This window comes from Mya arenaria, chromosome 10, assembly GCF_026914265.1.
Source record: "Mya arenaria isolate MELC-2E11 chromosome 10, ASM2691426v1".
NCBI lineage: Eukaryota > Metazoa > Mollusca > Bivalvia > Myida > Myidae > Mya > Mya arenaria.
In genome coordinates this window covers 5,329,218-5,344,346 of record NC_069131.1, presented here as the reverse complement: position 1 = coordinate 5,344,346, position 15,129 = coordinate 5,329,218, and the positions used below count along the sequence as shown (strand labels likewise).

General features: G+C 35.0%; 1 pseudogene; it reads right to left on the bottom strand.

Annotated features, from left to right (window-relative positions):
- Window positions 1–657: 657 nt before the first annotated feature.
- On the bottom strand, window positions 658–14,879 carry LOC128206008 (receptor-type tyrosine-protein phosphatase S-like; annotated as a pseudogene).
- Between the last annotated feature and the right edge of the window lie 250 nt (window positions 14,880–15,129).

The window sequence follows — 15,129 nt, the reverse complement described above, 5'->3', positions numbered from 1 at the left end:
GGTGTATGGCGATAATCACTGGAGATTAATTAATTGTTATCATTGCATTAGCCATTGTTACTTAAACTATTACTTTAATGTATGACTTTTGGTAATCATATGTTTATGTAAACAAAACTGTATATATACATGCATTTTACATAAAAACAATGTCAATTACATGTTTTTAGGTTGTTTGAATATCTTGTGAATATTTATAAGGTATCATCATACTTTTTATAGGTGTTACCGATATACTACGTAATTGAAATAGTTTTTAAACCAGAAAAGCAAGTGGCGCACTAATACGATAGAAATGTCACTCATTTAACATTACAAATTAATTAGCATTCCTTACCGTAAACACTGTTTAAACAAGCAATAAAAATGTATTTGTTACAAATCATAGTTGATTGTATCATTTTATTATTTCTGATGAAACTGTTTAAATTGTTACGTTTGGAGCCGAGTTACAACCTATCCATTTTGTTTGTTGTATACTTACAATATACAGGAATTTATTATGTTGGTCGGTTGAACAAACTAATTGCTTAACTTCTTTGAGATTTCGTACCATCCATATCACAAGAGTCCGCATGTTCATGAAATAAACATATAACAACAAATATTCAGCTTGTTATTTAGTACAACACTCATTCAAAGCATTTTGACCGCAAGGCTATATTTCATTCATAGAAAAAGTCGAAACAAAGCAGCAGTTTGTTGAGATTCAGTTTTACATTACATATTAATCTTCCAATGTGCGGAAGCAGTCTTTGTCGTAGTCGAGTGTGCACTTCCTGGGTAGTTATGAACGACGATAAAAAGTATCTCATCTCTTCAATATATACACACTTGTTCATATTCCAATTTACGAATAAACTCATCAACGTGTTTCAGAAGTTCTTAAACATTTTATTCAGTTTACACATTAAGAAAACACGATCAGTTTTATAGAATTAGCATAGGGCTGATGCATGCAGGAGCGTGTTTATGAATATAACTCATCTGTGGACGAAGTAACAGATAAAGTTGTACTGGTAGAAGTATAACTACAGCTAAACAAAATCCAATTACGAAACGTTCAAATGATATACAAACAAAGCAATTTGTTTGATTTTACATAAGTACTTAGTAGTAGCTAATATACGTGAAGATATAACTAGATATGCAAAAAGTATGTTCACAGAAGTAATTTGAGTAAATACTATTTCAGCTGTCCCCGTTTGTAGCGAGTTTATAACAATCATCTTAGTTCAGGAATAAGAGGGGGCTCCAACTAATTGTTAGAATTGTATATTCTAAATATAGCCATAAAATTATTGTGTTGGCTGTATGAACTTGGTGTAATATGTTATCGTGGGAACCACTTTACTTTACACAATGGTATGCAATTAATAACAAAGTGACGACCGGATAAGAAATCAAGTCAGTTAAGTAATTTTTTCAAAGGCACATTATATATCTCCGCCGCAATTGGAGTATGCTTTGAACGAACGAACGAACTCCAGAACACAATCATGGCAGAAGTCGAACTGTGCCTACAAATGGAGAATATCAAAATACTTTACACTGTTATGAGTCACCGTTCGTTGCATTGTTTTAAATGGATACATCATATCGTACATTACTTGAAGGTATGGGGGTTATCATCGTTATTCCCTGCAAGACCAATCATTATTTCATCCTGTTTAACAAATACAAAATTTGCGTGTATGCCAACGCTTTAAAGGAGAGTTCAAATTTTAGATTTATTTATTTGGAATATTGCGTAATAGGTATAATGTGCAATTGTATTAAGCACAGGTATATGTTAATTCGGAATTTAAATCAATTAAATGGTTAGCTAACCTGATTGGCCACTGCGTTGGGTCTCTTGGCCTTGACCTTCCTGACGGCGTTAACCACACTGACCTCGTGCTCTACTACCATCTTCTCCAAGAGGAATGCCATAACACAAAACAGCCCGCTCCTACTACCCCCATCACTGAAAATATAGCACATAAGAATGATTATAGTGAATGTAACCATATTTGTTCCAAATTTCCGCAATCTAGATATGTAAAATAAGTTTGGGAATAAAATCCAACGACAATACATGGATTACAAAGCTTGAGTTTGTACTACCTGCAGTGGACAAGAACAGGCCCGTTGGACGATGCCATATTGACATCTCTCAGAAATGCAACATAGTTAGAGGGGCTGCGTGGAACATTTCCAGTCCGGTTCCAGTCTGTAAACTCAAAGTGTCGCAATGTGCTCTTGCCACCTTCACTCTATAACGAAAACCAAAGCTACAATCATATATAAACGTATACTTTCATTAATTTCATATATTTCATTAAAACGAAATCAATAAAATACATTAGACTGCTCAATAAAAGTAAAGTAAGTTTCAAAACTACTCTTTGTTCTTGATGGCATCCCTTACATTTTTACGTCGAAATTACTTTCTTGTTTTTAAAAAAAAAATCTTCTTTCAAATGATGTTAATTCAGTTACATGTATAAGATCGGTATTATACTAACCTGTGTGCTTCCCTTGAACTCAATAGTTAGCCATTTCTGGATATTTTACTCGTTGGTGACCTTATCCCTCCCACATGAAATAGACAGTTGACCTTTCTTGAGTTCTTGATTGTCCGCTGGATAATATTCAGCTATATCCTGGTGGAAATAATGTTAAGTTCGTTTTAATGAAATTCCGTTTAATTTGATTTGATTAACACTTATGCAAAGTACATCTTCTACAGTTGGAGATAGTTGAAATTTATCATGTTCTTCCGACTTGGAATGAAACAGAAGCAAGAGAGATCTTCAGGTTATTTCATCGAGTCGACTCATTACAGACTTTTGACAAAATGGAATATATTTTTCTTAATCGTACCTTTTTGCCGTCACTGCTGAAAGCTGACAATGCATGAACAATTTTCTTGGTAAGCCAAAGAAAGGAAATCCTATACAGTATTTGGCATTGGAGACTGTGCGACAATGTATTTCCGTTTCGCTTGAAACGCCTGCAACATAAATTGTATGTACGGCGATGGACGAACACGATATGCGATCATATTACTGCAGTTAAAGTTATCGGTATGAATGTATTGATTTCAGCAATCAGAATAGGATTTTCAAACGAACGCTCTCATAACGTTACTACTTAGCAGCTTTAACTGGCTGTATATGTTTGAAGAAACTACCGTTTATTAGAGCAAATGTTAAATTTTAAAATGTTTGAACTTTATGTTCTTTGAAAATGTTGAAAAATAATATTAATATACCCATACATGAACAAAGACAGCGTTGACATAGTCTGAATCTCCATGTCTTATTCCCAGACAAAGCCGAGGGCGGTATTCATCGCCTGAAAGTAATAGCCCTTTTAATATATACCTTTTGGGTTAAAATAATTTTACATTTTGATAGCGCAATATTTCACTACCAAATGCCATTTCGACATCGCGCAGTTATCCTGGTTATGATATTAGGTCAGCAGATCTGAAGCGTACTTTGCAATAGGTATGGCTTTTGGATATATTTTTGGTATTTCATAAAGAGGGTAATATGTACGCGATATTCTTTACAAATGTACCTGGAATATCTGCTCCACTTCTGTTCCTTCCTTTCTTAGACTTGTTTCGTTCAATAGCAACGACTTCATCGTCAGTGTGAACGTGGGAATTGTCCTTTATTTTCTACAAAGGAGAAATACTTTACACTGCCATTTCGTTTGCGCTATGAGCATATACATATGCGTTCTGGGCATATATGTATTGCATCAAAGAAACATATTACTAATTTATTTTGAAAATAACTATCAATTTAAGCCTAAAAGGCGGAACAATTACTTTCGTTTGATTGTTAATATCTGGATAAATACACGTATAATACCAAGTGAACATCGCTATGTAATTTTCAGGTTAACACTAGTTATTGACAGCACTGAATATTGATAAGTATACTCACTTTGGGCAAATTCAAAAGCACTTTCCGTAACCTTTAACTGCCTGATAAGATCGCCTTTGCTGATCTCTATCATGTAGTCCTCAAACTGTTTGTCTGGTATCTGCTCACAGTTAAAAGTCAGGGTGTGAACCAGGGCAAGGTGCAGAAACTCGTACTGTTCCTTAAATCAGGAAAAACACTGATATACTCATGGTTCGTTTGTGTGTGCATTGGTTCTATGGAAACACATATCAGAAGTTAAGCACAAACATTGTGTAATTCAAATATGACATGCAAACGTAGACAAACAAAATTGCAAGAAGAAAATAGACAACTGATAAGCCATTGAGGCTGCAAAGAGAACAGGAAATATCCTGCAATTATGCAATATGTATATCTTTTAGACGTGCATAGCTGATTTACAACAATATAGCACACAATTTCTAAGGTACGACAAAAAGTAAGAATGCAGTTTATATCGATATTTTCTGAACCTTCATATATTTGTGCACTTCTCAATAACTTTGTCAATCACGTTACGTTTTTTGTGGTTCAAGGATTCACATATCAACCTACCGCTGTCTGGACCATGTTTGACCTGTTCTGTCTCATATTGATGATGCATCCTGGAATCTCAACGGCCTTGTTCGAATTGCCTTCCTTTGTCAGAATATCTAACGCAATATATGTCCCTGTTCGACCGATTCCCGCACTAAAAGGTACAGTCAGATATGAAATTTACGATCGTAATAAATGGTAATCACTCGAGTCCGTTCGGAAACCAATACCATGTCATATGTTATAGGTCAAGTAAAGGTTCCGCTGGTGGCGATCGAAAACATGACCTCTTGAGTGAGAGGAGGACACCTTTACCGTTAGCTTTGACATGAGATTTAAAAGGGACATACGATAGAGCTTCAGATGTGTTTATTGCTGGTTCTGATTCAACACATACACGGAAAACACTCATAGTATTTGTAATATCTTGATCACTGTCTGACCTAATGCTCGTAAGTTTGAGAGCGATTTCAGTTCCCCTAGTTCTTTTTTTCTTCTTTAAAATTGTCCATTATAGCCTTACCAGTGTTGTACAACAGTCCGTTCAGGACAAATTCATAATAAGAATAGTATTTTTTCTTATACTCGACCAGCGTTGGGACATCATACAGGGGCAATCAGTTATGAGAACCATCTTTCTTAACTTAATCAGCACCCTGATACTCTGATATTTGACGTTCATAACATGGCAAGGACTCTTGAATATACAATAACACATCCCACACTTGCAATTACAGTCGGCCCCCTTTAGCTCGAACTAACTTGGCTTGAATTCCTCGTTGGCCCGAGCTGGGTATAAAGGACCTTCTTTATACCGATGGTATGTTGTCCCACTTGGTTCGAATTTTACGAGGCTCGATGTGTTTCGCCGGTCCCTGGGAGTTCGAGCCATCAGAGTTCGACTAGCGTTTGGTCTTTTGGGTTTTTGAGTACTATCTGTCTCCATTTAGTCAGTGCGAAATGTTTTGCCTTTTGACCATGATTAACGGTACAAAATTAGAACATATCTATATGCTTGGAATACTCTATGCCACTCGGAAATAGTTCTTTTGTAACAGGGCTAAGGTTTAAAAAATGAACCATAAATAATCTAGACCTGCAATGAACCAGCGTTGGACCGTCGAGATGAGCAGGAGAATTGAGCACTCTATCTCGGAACTCAATCAGCGCTGTGACGTCCTCTGGGATTCCCCTATCAGGCCAGGCCGTGAAGTGGAGGTGGTGCAGCTGCCTCTCAGATTCGCCCTGAAATAGTCTTTATGTTTTCTAGCTGATGGTCTATGCCCCGATTATAATTAAAACATACGTTCGTGTTGTACTTTGAATCAGGCCATATATTCCTATCTGTGAAATAACCTGTTATTTGTGGACTCCATATTGTCATAATACTTTACGGACCCCTCCCCCTCTGCTCTCTCGCGTCCTCTCTCTCTCTCTCTCTCTCTCTCTCTCTCTCTCTCTCTCTCTCTCTATAATATGTAATGCCTATTTTTTTTAAATGGATAAAAGGCGGTATCATTAAAATTTAAAGTCGGTTAATTGTTGCTTACATATGTAACAATCAAATGTTTTCCGGTTAATAATCTCGTGGCGTTCGCTTTACGCTGATTTCCATTGCATTACGTTGTGAAATGATAGCCTGACGCCATGAATCAGTTTTTAATGAGATTGTCAAGATTGGTACATAGTTATGAATTATATATACCTCAAACAGTTGATCGTTGTTAATGTTGGTCTTTTGTTGATGCCATACAGTCATAATGTCGTAGTCAAGGGGAAGGCATATTGCTACCAAGATTCAATTGATATAATTCTTAAATGTGTCTTATACATCGCATACATCCTAACCGACCAAATTACTGGACGTTTTGTTATTAAAACTCCATCAAGGAAGTGGATTTTAACAATCTTTACATTTAAGTACACTAGGTAGAAACATATAATAATTCAACTTCGTTCTTAAGAGCATTGATCCTTCTACAAAGAAAACGTTTATGTCGGATAGTGTTTTGTGTATTATTTATTAAATGTTTTAACTAATTCACTTGTTTCTACCTTTCAACATCATTATTATTATTATTGAATAAGTTTGTATTATTTGTGTAATATTTTAAACAGCAACTCATAAGGAAGCATATAACGAGTAAAACCTGGTTATCTTTCTTTGTAATGTTTATATTGATATTGATATCAATCAGCAGAATCATTTGATGCATCGATTTAAAAATGTAATATAATACGTAAATAGAATGGAAATACACATTTTATCGCTTCAACACTCACCTTTAAGAATTGTATGGAATGTGCTTAAGTGTATTATTATGGACAGTCACTAAAATGTAAATTTTGTGGTCGAAGAAAACAGAACCAAAATCAAAAAGAGCAAGTAAATATGTCAGTTGGCATTATTTGTTGTAATTTGGTCAAGAAGCAAAACTCAAAAAACCGAATGCCATTTCAACATCGCGCAGTTATACTGGTTATGATATTAGGTCAGCAGAGCTGAAGCGTACTTTGCAATAGGTATGGCTTTTGGATATATTTTTGGTATTTCATAAAGAGGGTAATATGTACGCGATATTCTTTACAAATGTACCTGGAATATCTGCTCCACTTCTGTTCCTTCCTTTCTTAGACTTGTTTCGTTCAATAACAACGACTTCATCGTCAGTGTGAACGTGGGAATTGTCCTTTATTTTCTACAAAGGAGAAATACTTTACACTGCCATTTCGTTTGCGCTATGAGCATATACATATGCGTTCTGGGCATATATGTATTGCATCAAAGAAACATATTACTAATTTATTTTGAAAATAACTATCAATTTAAGCCTAAAAGGCGGAACTATTACTTTCGTTTGATTGTTTATATCTGGATAAATACACGTAGAATACCAAGTGAACATCGCTATGTAATTTTCAGGTTAACACTACTTATTGACAGCACTGAATATTGATAAGTATATTCACTTTGGGCAAATTCAAAAGCACATTCCGTAACCTTGAACTGCCTGATAAGATCGCCTTTGCTGATCTCTATCATGTAGTCCTCAAACTGTTTGCCTGGTATCTGCTCACAGTTAAAAGTCAGGGTGTGAACCAGGGCAAGGTGCAGAAACTCGTACTGTTCCTTAAATCAGGAAAAACACTGATATACTCATGGTTCGTTTGTGTGTGCATTGGTTCTGTGTAATTCAAATATGACATGCAGACGTAGACAAACAAAATTGCAAGAAGAAAATAGACAACTGATAAGCCATTGAGGCTGTAAAGAGAACAGGAAATATCCTGCAATTATGCAATATGTATATCTTTTAGACGTGCATAGCTGATTTACAACAATATAGCACACAATTTCTAAGGTACGACAAAAAGTAAGAATGCAGTTTATATCGATATTTTCTGAACCTTCCTATATTTGTGCACTTCTCAATAACTTTGTCAATCACGTTACGTTTTTTGTGGTTCAAGGATTCACATATCAACCTACCGCTGTCTGGACCATGTTTGGCCTGTTCTGTCTCATATTGATGATGCATCCTGGAATCTCAACGGCCTTGTTCGAATTTTCTTCCTTTGTCAGAATATCTAACGCAATATATGTCCCTGTTCGACCGATTCCCGCACTAAAAGGTACAGTCAGATATGAAATTTACGATCGTAATAAATGGTAATAACTCGAGTCCGTTCGGAAACCAATACCATGTCATATGTTATAGGTCAAGTAAAGGTTCCGCTGGTAGCGATCGAAAACAGGACCTCTTGAGTGAGAGGAGGACACCTTTACCGTTAGCTTTGACATGAGATTTATAAGGGACATACGATAGAGCTTCAGATGTGTTTATTGCTGGTTCTGATTCAACACGTACACGGAAAACACTCATAGTATTTGTAATATCTTGATCACTGTCTGACCTAATGCTCGTAAGTTTGAGAGCGATTTCAGTTCCCCTAGTTCTTTTTTTCTTCTTTAAAATTGTCCATTATAGCCTTACCAGTGTTGTACAACAGTCCGTTCAGGACAAATTCATAATAAGAATAGTATTTTTTCTTATACTCGACCAGCGTTGGGACATAATACAGGGGCAATCAGTTATGAGAACCATCTTTCTTAACTTAATCAGCACCCTGATACTCTGATATTTGACGTTCATAACATGGCAAGGACTCTTGAATATACAATAACACATCCCACACTTGCAATTACAGTCGGCCCCCTTTAGCTCGAACTAACTTGGCTTGAATTCCTCGTTGGCCCGAGCTGGGTATAAAGGACCTTCTTTATACCGATGGTATGTTGTTCCACTTGGTTCGAATTTTACGAGGCTCGATGTGTTTCGCCGGTCCCTGGGAGTTCGAGCCATCAGAGTTCGACTAGCGTTTGGTCTTTTGGGTTTTTGAGTACTATCTGTCTCCATTTAGTCAGTGCGAAATGTTTTGCCTTTTGACCATGATTAACGGTACAAAATTAGAACATATCTGTATGCTTGGAATACTCTATGCCGCTCGGAAATAGTTCTTTTGTAACAGGGCTAAGGTTTAAAAAATGAACCATAAATAATCTAGACCTGCAATGAACCAGCGTTGGACCGTCGAGATGAGCAGGAGAATTGAGCACCCTATCTCGGAACTCAATCAGCGCTGTGACGTCCTCTGGGATTCCCCTATCAGGCCAGGCCGTGAAGTGGAGGTGGTGCAGCTGCCTCTCAGATTCGCCCTGAAATAGCCTTTATGTTTTCTAGCTGATGGTGTATGCCCCGATTATAATTAAAACATACGTTCGTGTTGTACTTTGAATCAGGCCATATATTCCTATCTGTGAAATAACCTGTTATTCGTGGACTCCATATTGTCATAATACTTTACGGACCCCTCCCCCTCTGCTCTCTCGCGTCCTCTCTCTCTCTCTCTCTCTCTCTCTCTCTCTCTCTCTCTCTCTCTATCTATCTATCTCTCTCTCTCCTTCTTTCTATGATATGTAATGCCTATTTTTTTTTAAATGGATAAAAGCGGTATCATTAAAATTTAAAGTCGGTTAATTGTTGCTTACATATGTAACAATCAAATGTTTTCCGGTTAATAATCTCGTGGCGTTCGCTTTACGCTGATTTCCATTGCATTACTTTGTGAAATGATAGCCTGACGCCATGAATCAGTTTTTAATGAGATTGTCAAGATTGGTACATAGTTATGAATTATATATACCTCAAACAGTTGATCGTTGTTAATGTTGGTCTTTTGTTGATGCCATACAGTCATAATGTCGTAGTCAAGGGGAAGGCATATTGCTACCAAGATTCAATTGATATAATTCTTAAATGTGTCTTATACATCGCATACATCCTAACCGACCAAATTACTGGACTTTTTGTTATAAAAACTCCATCAAGGAAGTGGATTTTAACAATCTGTACATTTAAGTACACTAGGTAGAAGCATATAATAATTCAACTTCGTTCTTAAGAGCATTGATCCTTCTACAAAGAAAACGTTTATGTCGGATAGTGTTTTGTGTATTATTTATTTAAAGTTTTAACTAATTCACTTGTTTCTACCTTTCAACATCATTATTATTATTATTGAATAAGTTTGTATTATTTGTGTAATATTTTAAACAGCAACTCATAAGGAAGCATATAACGAGTAAAACCTGGTTATCTTTCTTTGTAATGTTTATATTGATATTGATATCAATCAGCAGAATCATTTGATGCATCGATTTAAAAATGTAATATAATACGTAAATAGAATGGAAATACACATTTTATCGCTTCAACACTCACCTTTAAGAATTGTATGGAATGTGCTTAAGTGTATTATTATGGACAGTCACTAAAATGTAAATTTTGTGGTCGAAGAAAACAGAACCAAAATCAAAAAGAGCAAGTAAATATGTCAGTTGGCATTATTTGTTGTAATTTGGTCAAGAAGCAAAACTCAAAAAAAGCTCAAAACAAGTAAATTTGTGTTATTTTTCATTGCATTGTTTATATTGATATCAATATCAAGTGTTTCATGTACTTGAGGAAACAAACACATTTAAAGCTATGGTATTTGCACAGAGACGGTAATGAATATTCTTCCATACATTGGTTTTTGTCGTGTTCGTTTAGCGTGAAGTGAAGTCGGCAATCACGAACGCCTTACATGTAGTTTAAGTTACGATTTAATCCTCCGTGTATTTTGCCTAATTTTCGCAAGGTATGTTAAATGTTTGTGATTTTTAATGGTTTAAATTAAGTCCGAATATCCGAATGACTGATTTATGTTCATGATGAATGTTGTTGAGATTCAATTCGTTAAGTAACAAATAATGTTTCCTTAAAAAAAAAGCAATATATACATTGAAAACGAATTATGCAACATAAATGAAGTAATTTATTAAAACTCGTTTCATTCACGTGTTCAAATTACAATTTAGTTCAGATATAAAAATAATTATTAAAATGGACTTCTTGTTTCATAATACGTAAAAGAAATCTTATCAGCTTACATCATTTTGGAGCAGCAATCTTCTCGTGAACTCTGCATACTCATCCTCGCTCTGACAGGTGACCTTCACCCCGCTGTAGTTGTTAGTGATCCCAACACGAGGCCAGTACTGCTCGCATTTCTCCCTCTGAATGATAGGAAAATGAATCTAAATCTACAAATGCCTAAGAGAGTGCAGTATTTAGACTTGACTGATCACATTATTGTATGTCGATTTCCGATATTAACATTGCATTTATTTGATAGGTTAAAATGACCAACAAAACTAAACAAATAATGGGATAAGCAAGCATTATGTGAATGAAACGCTTTAAATAGATTGATATAATTTATGAATATTTTTGTACTTGAATGTTTTAAATAAGAGTATCAGTTTCATATACGTGTACATATAAACGCGGGGTTAAGCTTGAGCAATCAATATATATTTATCATAGCAATAAAGATGTCTTCAAACCCCTTCCTCCATCAAGTTGGTAACCATGACGATCCTCTCGACCTTCTGTTGCCAAATCATATTCCAGAACATGCCAAAGTCTCCCATCTGTTTCGACATTGGACCTAGGATTAGAAACAATAGAAACCGTGGCAATCGTCTTCAACAGGGTGTGTCTCTTTATTCATACATGTTTAACATTTGTGTTGTTCGGGTTTCTGTCTCTTTAACAAATAAGTGTCATAATGTAGTCTATCCCACTCTTATAAAAAAAAACACACATATATCTGATATGCAATGCCTCTATCCGACCAAATAAACGGCAGACGAAAGATAGAAAGCAACAATGAAAGTTCCATGGACATGAAGATGTCTTAAATATATTTATATGACATATATCCTTACCAAGCGAAGCAATTTATGCATTCCTCTCCTTGAAACCCTGCAAAAAGAAGATCACGCTAAGTATAGTAATTATTGTAAGTGTACTTGATACGTTTGTGACTTATTTCATTTAAATATGACTACGACTTCAAAATGAGTATTTGGTTCATACATCGATGTAGTTAGCATTGATGTAATCCGTATCAAAACCAATCACTTTCACCCTTGTTTCATCATCTGGAAAAAATATATTGCAATAAATTACACAAACAGTTAAATCAGCAACTTTGTAGCCTTGTTTCCATTTTCGACACTAGAGTCAAAACGCATTTTTAAATGAACTACTGTATAATAAATGTAATACTAATATCTTATACATAATAATGGTTATTTAACGCACATGAATCAGTGAAATGCTAATCAAAAGTCAAAAGTAGAGTAACTTTAAAGAGTATGGCAATAACTAGAAGGCAAATGTTTAAGAAACACCTAAAACTTTGATGACTTTCAACCATTTCCGTTATTACTTTATTCGGGATTGTTGAGATAAGAGTGAGTTTGTGCACACAAACTGGTTTAAACCCCCAGTAAAATTACATTTTAATGACCGTTCCAAGTACCCGTACCCAGTTTTTTATATATATAGTATGAATGCACTATGCTGTTTGTGGAGTTTTATGCTGTTCTTCCATGTTTCTTGTTTTTGATTTTTTGTTTTTATATTCTATGTCTTTGGCGTTTACCCAGTGCAATTAAACCGGGTTTATGTTTAAACATTTTGCTGAGCTCGTTTTTGTAGCTTTTCGCATACATATTTACATGCATATAATCCCTTGTATCTGTTCTTCGCTCTGTTTAGAGATAATTTGGCAGCGTTACAGCTCATTGTGAGGCCGTCAGAGAATTTCTGCAGGAAACAGAAGCAAACATTTTATTGTGACAATGATATAAATTGCTTTTATAATATTTATATTTTTAGTATTAATTATGTTTTTTATTGTTACTAATTTAAATATTAGTTATACATAAATATATTAATGTATTCGTGATGCTTTTTTTTGTTAATAAAAATTACATCGAATTCCTCCTCATAGTATGCCAGATTCTTTCCAGCCACAAAAGCCGCCAATTCCTCTACTTTCACTTTCCGTTTCTCGATATCTTGTATCCCGATGTAGTAAACATTCTCCTCAACCATCCTGGTCATTTTCCTTTTCTGTGTTCTCCTCTCTTCGTCCAAATCTGTTATAGAAGAAATAAATAGGTTTATACAAAATTGACTGAATCAGAGCTATTTTAAAGCTTTTCTCTGTCTTTTCGAAAGCAATGTAACAGGCAAAAACATATTAAAAAACTGCCAAAACTAGATCTAAAAATGACTTTTACTATAAACACTTTTACAATGCAAACTACAGGGACAAACCCTGAAGCCAAAACTATACCAACAACCATGATTTCGGGTACCAGGCTCAGGCATAGTCCATACTAATCGAGGGACACACATCGAGCAAAAACACAAAATGGCAATACATTCTGAGGAAACTGCCTTGGAATTGTCAGCGAAAAAAGATTTCACTGGGAATTTAATATTGGTACCCAACTGGATACTAACGGGACTTGTCAAAACACTTAAATTTTGATTTAAAAAATGAAATTTATTAGCTTAATCGGAGCCATCATCAATATGAAAACATTGAAAAATTAAGCTAAGCAAATATTTTTATCATTTGTACCTATTTCAAGTTCATCCTCTTCTGGGGTTTCCAAAGTTTCACCGATTCTTACAATATCTGTAGCTGTGCCATACCTAGCAGGACTATATCCTGATGTCTTTGGTGATATTTTCGACTTAGGAGTTTCTGAGGAAAACAATAAGATGGTAAACATTTAAACAGTGGCACGAAAACATTCGCATTTATTTTGGCTTGGTATAATACGTATGCTGTGTTCACAAAATTAGACATCAGACTATCTGTAAAACATACTGGTTAAGCAAACAAAGATACGAAGACAACCTGAAAACATTCAACCAACGAATACTTTCGGATCGTCACTTCATGCTTTTTACAACCTTATTTTTTAATGCACACTTTTAAACTGCCAAATGCATTGTTTTTTATACAAAACAGAAAAACATTGTCAATTGTTGGAAAAAGGAGAGATTTTGCGAATACAATTTGATATAAAGAAAAGAATCTTTGTTGTTTTTCCTGATACTATTAGTTTCCTCAATAATCTTGCCACGCTTTTGTGAAAGCATTCTGTCAATGTAAGTTGTTAAACCAATTTTTATACCATCAGAAAACGGTCCGATTGTGTGATATTCGTTACCAACACCGTCTGAGTATTCCTCGTACGGTTTTCGTGTTTTCCTAAAATTAAAAAGAAATATTCCATTAAGCAAAAGCTAAATAAGTATTTTAGAGGAATACAACACGTCATCAAATACAAAATCAATTCATGTTATATTGAGAACTAGTAAATCTTAAATCACAATCATTGCAAATTTATCTCTAATGATAAAGTGCTTGATCAAATACGGTAACTACCTTTTTCTGAGTAAGAAAAGGATCGTCACTACAATGGCAGCAATAACAACAACACCTCCTATGCCTCCACCAATTGCAGCAATAGTTGAAGTATTTGATAACTCATCCGTTTTGGTGTCTGTATTTAATAGTTCAGTCTTTATGTGTATTACAAGGAGTATATGTCTCGAAAGTCAAAAAAGCTTCTTTAACTTAATTATAAATGTTAAACATCTTCGGTACTTTATAGGCCAATTATTGCAAAAATATATAAGGAGCTTTGTACCTGATATGCATCGTTTTCCAACGTATCCTTCAGTGCATCCTCCAAGACATGCACCTTCTAGATCACATATTGTTCCTGAATTATTTCGGCATCCTTGAGAACATTCCTGATCACATTTAGTTCCAAAGTAACCATCACTGCATCCGTTTAAGCACACCCCACTCTCTCGTTTACATTCGTTACCAAGACAATATGTACTACATGTTTCATAGCAAAACATTCCAAACACTGAGTTATTTTTACAGTTATCACAAGCACCTGTGTATCTATCACAAGTAAACAAATAACAAATATGATTGCATGTTAAATTACAATAACTACCAAAAGAAGATAACAACGAACAATTGTAACATACACCTTTGATATTGGACATGTTATCTGTACACTCGTCGTTACAAGATAAATGGCAGGTTTGTCCATATTTTGATTCTTGGCAAACGGTACAAGTGGATTTGGACTTACATGATACACAGTTTGCATGGAAGACCTCACATAATCCATCTTTCTGACGACATATATTACTCT